General features: G+C 39.7%; 1 protein-coding gene across 3 annotated transcripts in view; it reads right to left on the minus strand.

The window, feature by feature from the left end:
- PRRG1 (proline rich and Gla domain 1) overlaps nucleotides 1-7179 on the minus strand; it is a 30568-nt gene extending 23389 nt beyond the window's left edge. For 2 of the 3 annotated variants that reach the window (XM_018084275.2, XM_018084271.2), the window contains exon 1: nucleotides 7104-7179. The gene's annotated coding sequence lies outside the window, so the exon portion shown is untranslated. Of the gene's footprint in view, nucleotides 1-5531; nucleotides 5587-7103 lie in introns of all 3 variants that reach the window. The other variant, XM_018084272.2, reaches the window with a different exon arrangement.
- Nucleotides 7180-7725: the final 546 nt, after the last annotated feature.

A 7725-nucleotide genomic window follows, 5' to 3' on the forward strand; every position in this document is an offset into this window, starting at 1 on the left:
CCTCAATTCACTGAAGTTTTTCTTGAAATTATTACAATACTGTGAAAGGCAAGGAGCAATAGCTACTTTTAAAAATCAGTTTCCCACTAAACTACCAGTATTTTTCAAGTATCTATTAAAAAATCCCAGAAATATTCTAGCTCTCAGAACGTGCATTTTTGTTGTGAAAAGAAACCTGGATAATTTCACATTGGCATCTTTGTTTTGTACACAATAATTTCATAGAAAACATAAACCTACTTCTTCATAACGTTTATTTGGCTTTTCTGCGATGAGGCAAATATTCTGGTCTGGACAGATATTGCATTTAGCAGTTGTTTGGTAGCCCAACATCTAACTCCTCATCTATTCGAGAAAAATTAACCCAAACCCAACAAAGTGTAAATTTCTTTGTGAAGTGCTAAACTAAACTAGAGAAATGTGCAGACAAAGCCTTCTCTTCCAAGTATTTATGCACCGTCAGCATGCTTTAATATAAATTTCCACCCTGCCTGTCCTCCCCTGAAGCAATGCATATATGACTACATTTCAGAGCATGTTTTAATGGGATTTTCCAGTCAACCAAAAATCAAATTGCATAGAAGTTATGAAAGAGTCATAAACACATTTTTCATCTTATTGAATTATATGGTAACTAGGGAAAAGATAATGAGGCACAGCTCCTTTGCAGATTTTATTAAATTTTCTGTCACACTGGCAAATTGCATAAAGAGAATGCACTAAAGTTGTACACCACTAGAATCCAAAGAAGAGCTGCAGTAAAGCAGAAGGGTAAATAGCCCTACAAAACACAGAAAAAATGTTTTAAATACCATTATTTCCCTCTCTCAACACCCACACCCATTACCCCTCACATCAACTTTACCTGGATTTCCAAATACATTAAGACACACACATTATACACACATTGCACTTCATTTTTTCTGAGTAGGATTGGAACAAACCTACACACAAAATACTCCAGCTCAAACATATGGTGTTTTGGCTTCAGCCTTGAACAGGAGTCAAGGAATTTTACCTCTTTCCTGCCACAGATACCCACTCTTTACTGAGGATCAGCCCTTTGATGGGCTGATGCAGTTCTGTGCTCTGCACCAGAGATTTGCCTCTCTCCCACCAACCTCTCCTCCTCTACCCCTTCCTCTCTAGAACAGCAGCAGAAAGGAAATGTGAACTTTCCAGACTTTATCTGCCACCAAAACTAACCACTCAGGGAGCTAGTTCTGCATCCCTCTTTAGCTACCTTGCAGCCTCTAAAACATAGATTACATTTGGTTTCATAAGACTGAAGTCAAGGATGAATTTTTATTTTAAATGGGTGTAATTCTGTAAGAATTACTAAAAATGCAAAAACTGAAAACATCAACAGCATTTCTTTTCAAAGGGTGTTAACACAGTTTTTCTATTTCATGATTGTTTGCATTCAGTAATAACAGCTTTGTGTTGTCCTCTAGTCCAACAACTTTACTCATTGGCCCTTTCCAATCAATTACTACAGAACAGCAGAAAACCTTAAATTCATGGAAGTTTTCCTAAAGAAAGCACACTGGTCTAGAGGATGGAGGCATTCTGAACATCGTAGCTCAAGAGAAGACTGGAAGATGCCTTAACATCTAATTCAAACTGCCATTTATGAAGAAATAAATGTCCCAGTAAAGATCTAAGTCAGAGCTGATCAATCACACAGCATAAATCCATACAAAACAAAGCTGCATGAGTTCCAACAGTCACAGAACTACCAGTATCAGGTCATACTTATAAAAAGAGTTTTCCATGCTTTTCAGCACTGTGAAAACACAAGTGCAGCTCCCAAAACTAAAACAACAATTCTACTGTTGCTCTTCTGCTCCTTATGAAGTGATTCAGTACAATATCCATTCTGCCTGAGTAAAGCACAAAAAAATATGTAACAAAACAATGCAGAGGATGTTTGCTTTAGAAATCTGTTTTAAAAGACTTAGAACAAAAAAATTTTACACATATTAAAGTTCCTAACACTAATATGCCAAATTAGTGTGTCAAATTTGTGTGTGTGCAACCAACTATTTAAAGACATAATTTATCTTAATTGTGTCAAAAGCATATACAGAATGAAAATAAAGTTAGCTCTTGAAAACTTCATTCACAACTGACAGATTCTCTACAAAATCTAACATGTCTAACACTTTATTCTTGGGAGATTTAAAGGGTGTTCCCCCACACCTCCACAAAGCTGAACACATGGAAACTCTCCACACAGAAAACGTGGAGGAGTCTTCTAATAAGAAGAAATACATCACTGCTATTTTTTAGATCTGGCAACTCATTCATTTGTGTGTTCACTGAAGAAGTCATTGGAGAAATCCTAGACATGCTGCCTGTCAGCTTGTGCATCTCCACCTTTTGTGTTTCTGGTGTAGATCACTTTACACACAAAATTTCATAGAATCACAGTGCAGCCCAGGTTGGAAGGAAGCTCAAAAGATTTGTCTGGTCCAATGTTCTGTGGAAAGGGAGCCCTGTTGAGGTTATCTACCATCCTTGTCCAACTGCATCCTAGAAACCTCCAGTGACTGGGACTTCACCATGTTCCTGGGCAGGTTGTTCCAGTGAATGACTGATCTCAGTGTAAAAAAAATTTCTTTCTTACACTGAGATGAAAACTTTGACCAAACTTTTGCCAAGGGTTCCTAAGAATGGCCACAGTGAAAGTGCTTTGATATTTCCATCTGAGACAACTACAGATGAGCTTTTGGCACCTGTAGTTGGGCACTTCTTTACAGTTCACCCTAAATGGCCTTTCCATGAAGGAAGAGTTTGCTCACCTTTCTTCTCTCTTTCTGAGTTTGACCCCAGGGTCTGTTCACCGGGTTGTTGGTCTTTTTGAGGGATTTCCTTGTACTTTCCTTCTTGAGAAGTTTGCTGCTGTTCTTCAAAGACGTCAGTAGAGGAACACACTGATACCCTGCTGCTTCTCTGATGGTTCTGGAGTCAGCACTCAGATCAATCCCAGCTAAAGCTCTGTCTGAGAAGGTGGTCCCACACACACAGACACACAGACTCCCTCCACTGAGTCAGTACAAGTTCTGGCTGGCAGCACCCAGTGAAAAGCTTTTTGTGTGCATGTGTGTCAGGATGCTTGTTTTGCAATAAAACAAATCAGCTCCCTGGTTCAGTCGACTGCAGAGCATTAAGAGTGCTAGTGCCAGCACAAGGGAAGCAGTCAAAACACAAAACATGGCAAGGATGGAGTGGAAAAGGAAGGACTCCTGTTTTCAGGCAGCAGGAGAAGCTTAGATCAGTTAAGCTGCTTACCCAGCCACACACTGTGTGCCATGCCTTTATTTTGCTGCTGTCCACAGCTCTGACAACCAACAGTAACAAACAGAAAGTAGTACAGTGAGTCTGTTGCATTTCTGATGCTCAGAGCTGCTCAGCAGTGTTGCAATGGAATGTCAGGGACCGTGCTAACTTCAGCTGCCACGGGAGAAATCTATAGGAAGAGCAGCAAGAGGTTCAGCTGATAATCCTGCTGCTGAAACCTCATTCAGTCCTTCCCCGTAGCCATGAGAATGAACAAGGGACTGAAAGTTAAACCAGAAAGTTGCTTCTCCCCCCAGGTTTATTGAGCAAATAGTTCGAAGAGTAAAAGTCTGCAAATAAAAGCTGAAGAATACAGACAAGGTCAGTCAACAGCTCACTGATAAACCTGGGGGTCCAGCCAGGTGCTAAAGTTCACCTGTCTGATGAATCAACCATTCATGAATTTTCCTGGGAATTCCATAAACTGCCTCGCACCAGTGAGCAAACAAATTCACACTTTGAGTCATTCTTTAATGCCAAGTAGGAAACATTTAGAAATACAGCTAATTATTATAAATATTGCAGTTTAGGTAGTTAACAGTTAATTTAGTGATAGGGACTTTAATGAGGAATTGCTGTAAAGTGAGTCTTGAAACTGGTCCATGGCATCCATTGTTACACCACAGGAACACAAAGAGCTCAGCAAAACAGAAACATCCAGAATTACAACAAAAGGGTATAACATCTTGGTGTAAACCAACAAACAGAAAAATCTCACCTACCCTACAGTTCTGGAAAAAATAGATGTTCTGCAGTTTCAGGCAATAAAATGAGAACTTCACCAGGATTAAGAAGCTTAATCTACAATAAACTACTCCAATCCTACACTTCACATGGTCTCTCTGGATTTTAGCATCACTTAATTTGACCACTTTTGGGAGTAATCATATTGGTACAGACTGACTACTAAATGAAAAACTGGAAATATGTTGAGTGTGTTACCTTAGAACAGAAGATGACAATTTTCAAAAGTCCTTTCAAAAGTGACATGAGGAGGCCGATTCAACACTTTATATGAAACACCCCACTGAGCAGGTACACAACACAGTGCAATGTGTTAAAGGCAAGGAATCTCAAAGATCTTTCAAGATGCAATTGCACAGTAATCTGTCTCTCCCCCATGTCAAGATACTTAGTTTCAAAAAAAATATTTACACAAAGCAGCATTGTTGGTTTGAAAACAGGCAGCACTTGTGCTACTATACTGTTCAGGAATCTCAGCCCTGGATGCTAGCTCCAATATATTGGGCTGTGCAAATATATTTCTTGTCTGATTTTACATATTTATTTCTGAACAGATGCCTAATTTTTATCAAAAATTAAAGATATTTTACACAATGCTTATCTAACTAATTATAAGCGATAGCCTGAAATACATATAAAACATCTCTCAACAAATATGTTTGCTAAGCAAGCCAAAATCCATTATCTGATTTTAGGTGGTTAGGATGTAATTTCTTTAATTTCCAGTATGAAAACAGGCTTCATATTGAAATGTAGCTATTTTAATAATGGTATTCAGCAACCTTGATTAAAACACAGATTACTTGATAATCAGTACCATCAAAAGTGCTGGCAAGGAAAGAATGGGTTAAGTGTATTTCACACCTCACAAATGCACATCAAATTTTGTTTAACAAGAATCAGTAAACCAAACAAAAGTAAACAAGGAAAGGGCTGGGTATTGTCAGATTAGATTTTAAAAGGTCAAATAGTTACCAACATCTGAACTCAAAAATAGCTGGCAGGAGAACAGAGGCCAGACATGAGGTCATTCAGTCCACTCCCCTGCCAGCTCTGTAAGGTTCTCTACTGCATAATGCAAGTGCTTTTGTTTATAATGTGGAAGAGGAAAGGAAGCAAGGGTGGGGGAAGAAATCAGATTGTCTTTGGAGGCTGAAGCAAATCAACCATTAAAGAAACACCAGCCAGAGAAAGGCAGCATCCTGGAAACACAGCTGATGGGAATTCATGAAGGAGAAGGATGAAAACCAGCAGCAAAGTTCAGGATTGAGTTGAGAAACTGAAAGCAAAAGCTGTTAACAGGATATGCCAAAAAATTTAAAAGTCTTGCCTATAGAAAATCTGGTGTCATCTGCTGAGTAAATGGGAAGAAATGAAGCACAGAAGATTTACTGCAATAATGGAAGTGGAAGCGCAAAATGGCTTAGGTTTTTCCCAGTACTCACACTTGGGATAAGGGGTATCAACCACCTCTCTTGTCCTCTGCTCATCCAAGTGCTTCTAAGAGCCAGGAAAGAGTAAAAGTAAGTCAGATAAGGTTTTTTTCAACCTGATTAATTCTGTGATCTGCCTCATCAGATGAATATGGAAATGGTTACACTATCACAATTGAGGGAGGTCACAGAGGTAGGCAGAACAAAATGATGGACAAGACAATCACGGGAAAAGCTGTTTAAAATGACAGAGAAAACAAAAATGTTCACAATACTGTATTCTAAAATAAGTTAGCAGTGTCCTGAAGTATATTTTATCCTGGTTTTGCCAGAGAATGTGTTCATGACTCTAGATAAATTACCTAAAAATGCTGTTTTGAGGTGGGTACCAACTACATACATCTTTTTTAGGGATGCCTCTCCCAAAATCTGGGTTCTTGATCTGCAAAAGCAGCATAAGCTTAGACCAGATATTAAAATTTATTTGCACCCGTTTACTTAATATAAGCCAGGACACTGAACTCAATACCCTGAAAAAGATCAGATCCTACCTGGACCAAATTTGGTCTCCATAATTTTGTCTTTCATTCTTCATGTGGAATGGGAGGATGATTTCCTTGTCTTAGAAGAGTTTTGTCAGTTAAGGGGAGAATTTGTCAAGTACTGAGATACTAAGGTGATAAGTACAACAGAAGACATAGGGAGATTTGCAATTCCAGTCAAAGCAGAATTTGATGCAGATTTGAGTCACATTCAGAAAATGTCTCGACGTCACACAACCAAATCAATGAGGATGAGACCAAAATACTTCATCTCTTTAATACCTTGAGTATAACAGGATTTTTTACGCAATAAACTATATGTTATTACTTAACAGAAAAGTGTAATTCAACCTAGATGTACAAAGAGACTGAATTAAAGCTAACTTAAGAACTTCAGGTCTCCATTTTTGAGTCATTCCGGAGATGACACTATTAGTATAGTTACTGTGACTGTGTGTAACTACCAACTTCTAATGAAACAAAATTGATGTCACCAAGTTATAATCTCAACACCTGCATTATAACCAGCAATGCTTTGCTGTTTTGAGCTAATATATTAGTTGGACAAATTTCTGGATGAACTTGTGTGAGAAATGGATGTTTCACCAAGGGATTTCTTGTTATTTGCTAATTCCAAGAAAACAGATACTCAGGAATCCCAGCCTCTAGCCTTATCTGTTTTGAGAATAAAGTTTCCTAGCCTAAGAGAAGGTGAAATGAGATGGCTGAACACATGACTAAAAATCTCACTCTTGTTTCCATGCAGTACTCTCACACCCTGTCCCCTCTTCTCTGGCTTCTAATTTCATTCCCCTGGTGCAGCAAGAACTACTCTTGCAATCTCACTCACCTTTACTGGCTAAGGCTCCTCAGACTGTCACCTCTTGCACTTGTAAACCTCCCCCACAACTGCTTTATCAATGGCACTCCCTCCGTTAAACACACGAGCCAGAATGCTCAACATCACAGTTGCACAACCCCTTTACACAGGTCTGTCTCTGCCTATGTTTATGCATTAAAAAAAATAAATTTGTATACATACCTACTCATTTATGTAGGACAAAAATAAACTCTTTCCCTCCACATCACACGTTTCCTTGAGCCAGTACAAACTGTCCTATGGTAGTGCAGAGAAACAGACGTGATCACTAACTAGGTTAATCAGAAAGTGTTTATAAGGTCACTGAATCTGTGGGTAATGCTCTGTGCCACTTCACCCCATTGCTGCATAAACAATGGTGCCAAGCATGGGGAGAGAATGGTACAGAGAGTGGCAACCAGCAGCCCAGGCTGCAGAAAAAGCACGACTTCAGTGACAGCAGCAGCCAATAGTAATGAAAAATGTAAGGTCTTGATTTTAATTTAGAACACCAACATCTGCATAACTGTCCCTCTTCTCTTCCCGGACTTATCTATGAAAACTTAGTGTTCTTCACTGGCCCCGTTCCTCTCCGTTTTGTTCCCAACAAGCCTTGGCCACCGCCCGCTCTCTCACCCCTCAACCAAGGCAACATTGAATCCCAGTTTCAACTGTGATGACACCGAGGCCGCCTCTGCCCCGGGGAGAGGGTCCCCGAGACCCAGCTCCAGGCCGGGGAGAGGGTCCCCGAGACCCAGCTCCAGGCCGGGGAGAGGGTCCCCGAGACCCAGCTCCAGGCCGGGGA

The sequence above is a fragment of the Manacus vitellinus genome, unplaced genomic scaffold, assembly GCF_001715985.3.
Source record: "Manacus vitellinus isolate BGI_N305 unplaced genomic scaffold, ASM171598v3 scaffold_7_pilon, whole genome shotgun sequence".
Classification (NCBI taxonomy): domain Eukaryota; kingdom Metazoa; phylum Chordata; class Aves; order Passeriformes; family Pipridae; genus Manacus; species Manacus vitellinus.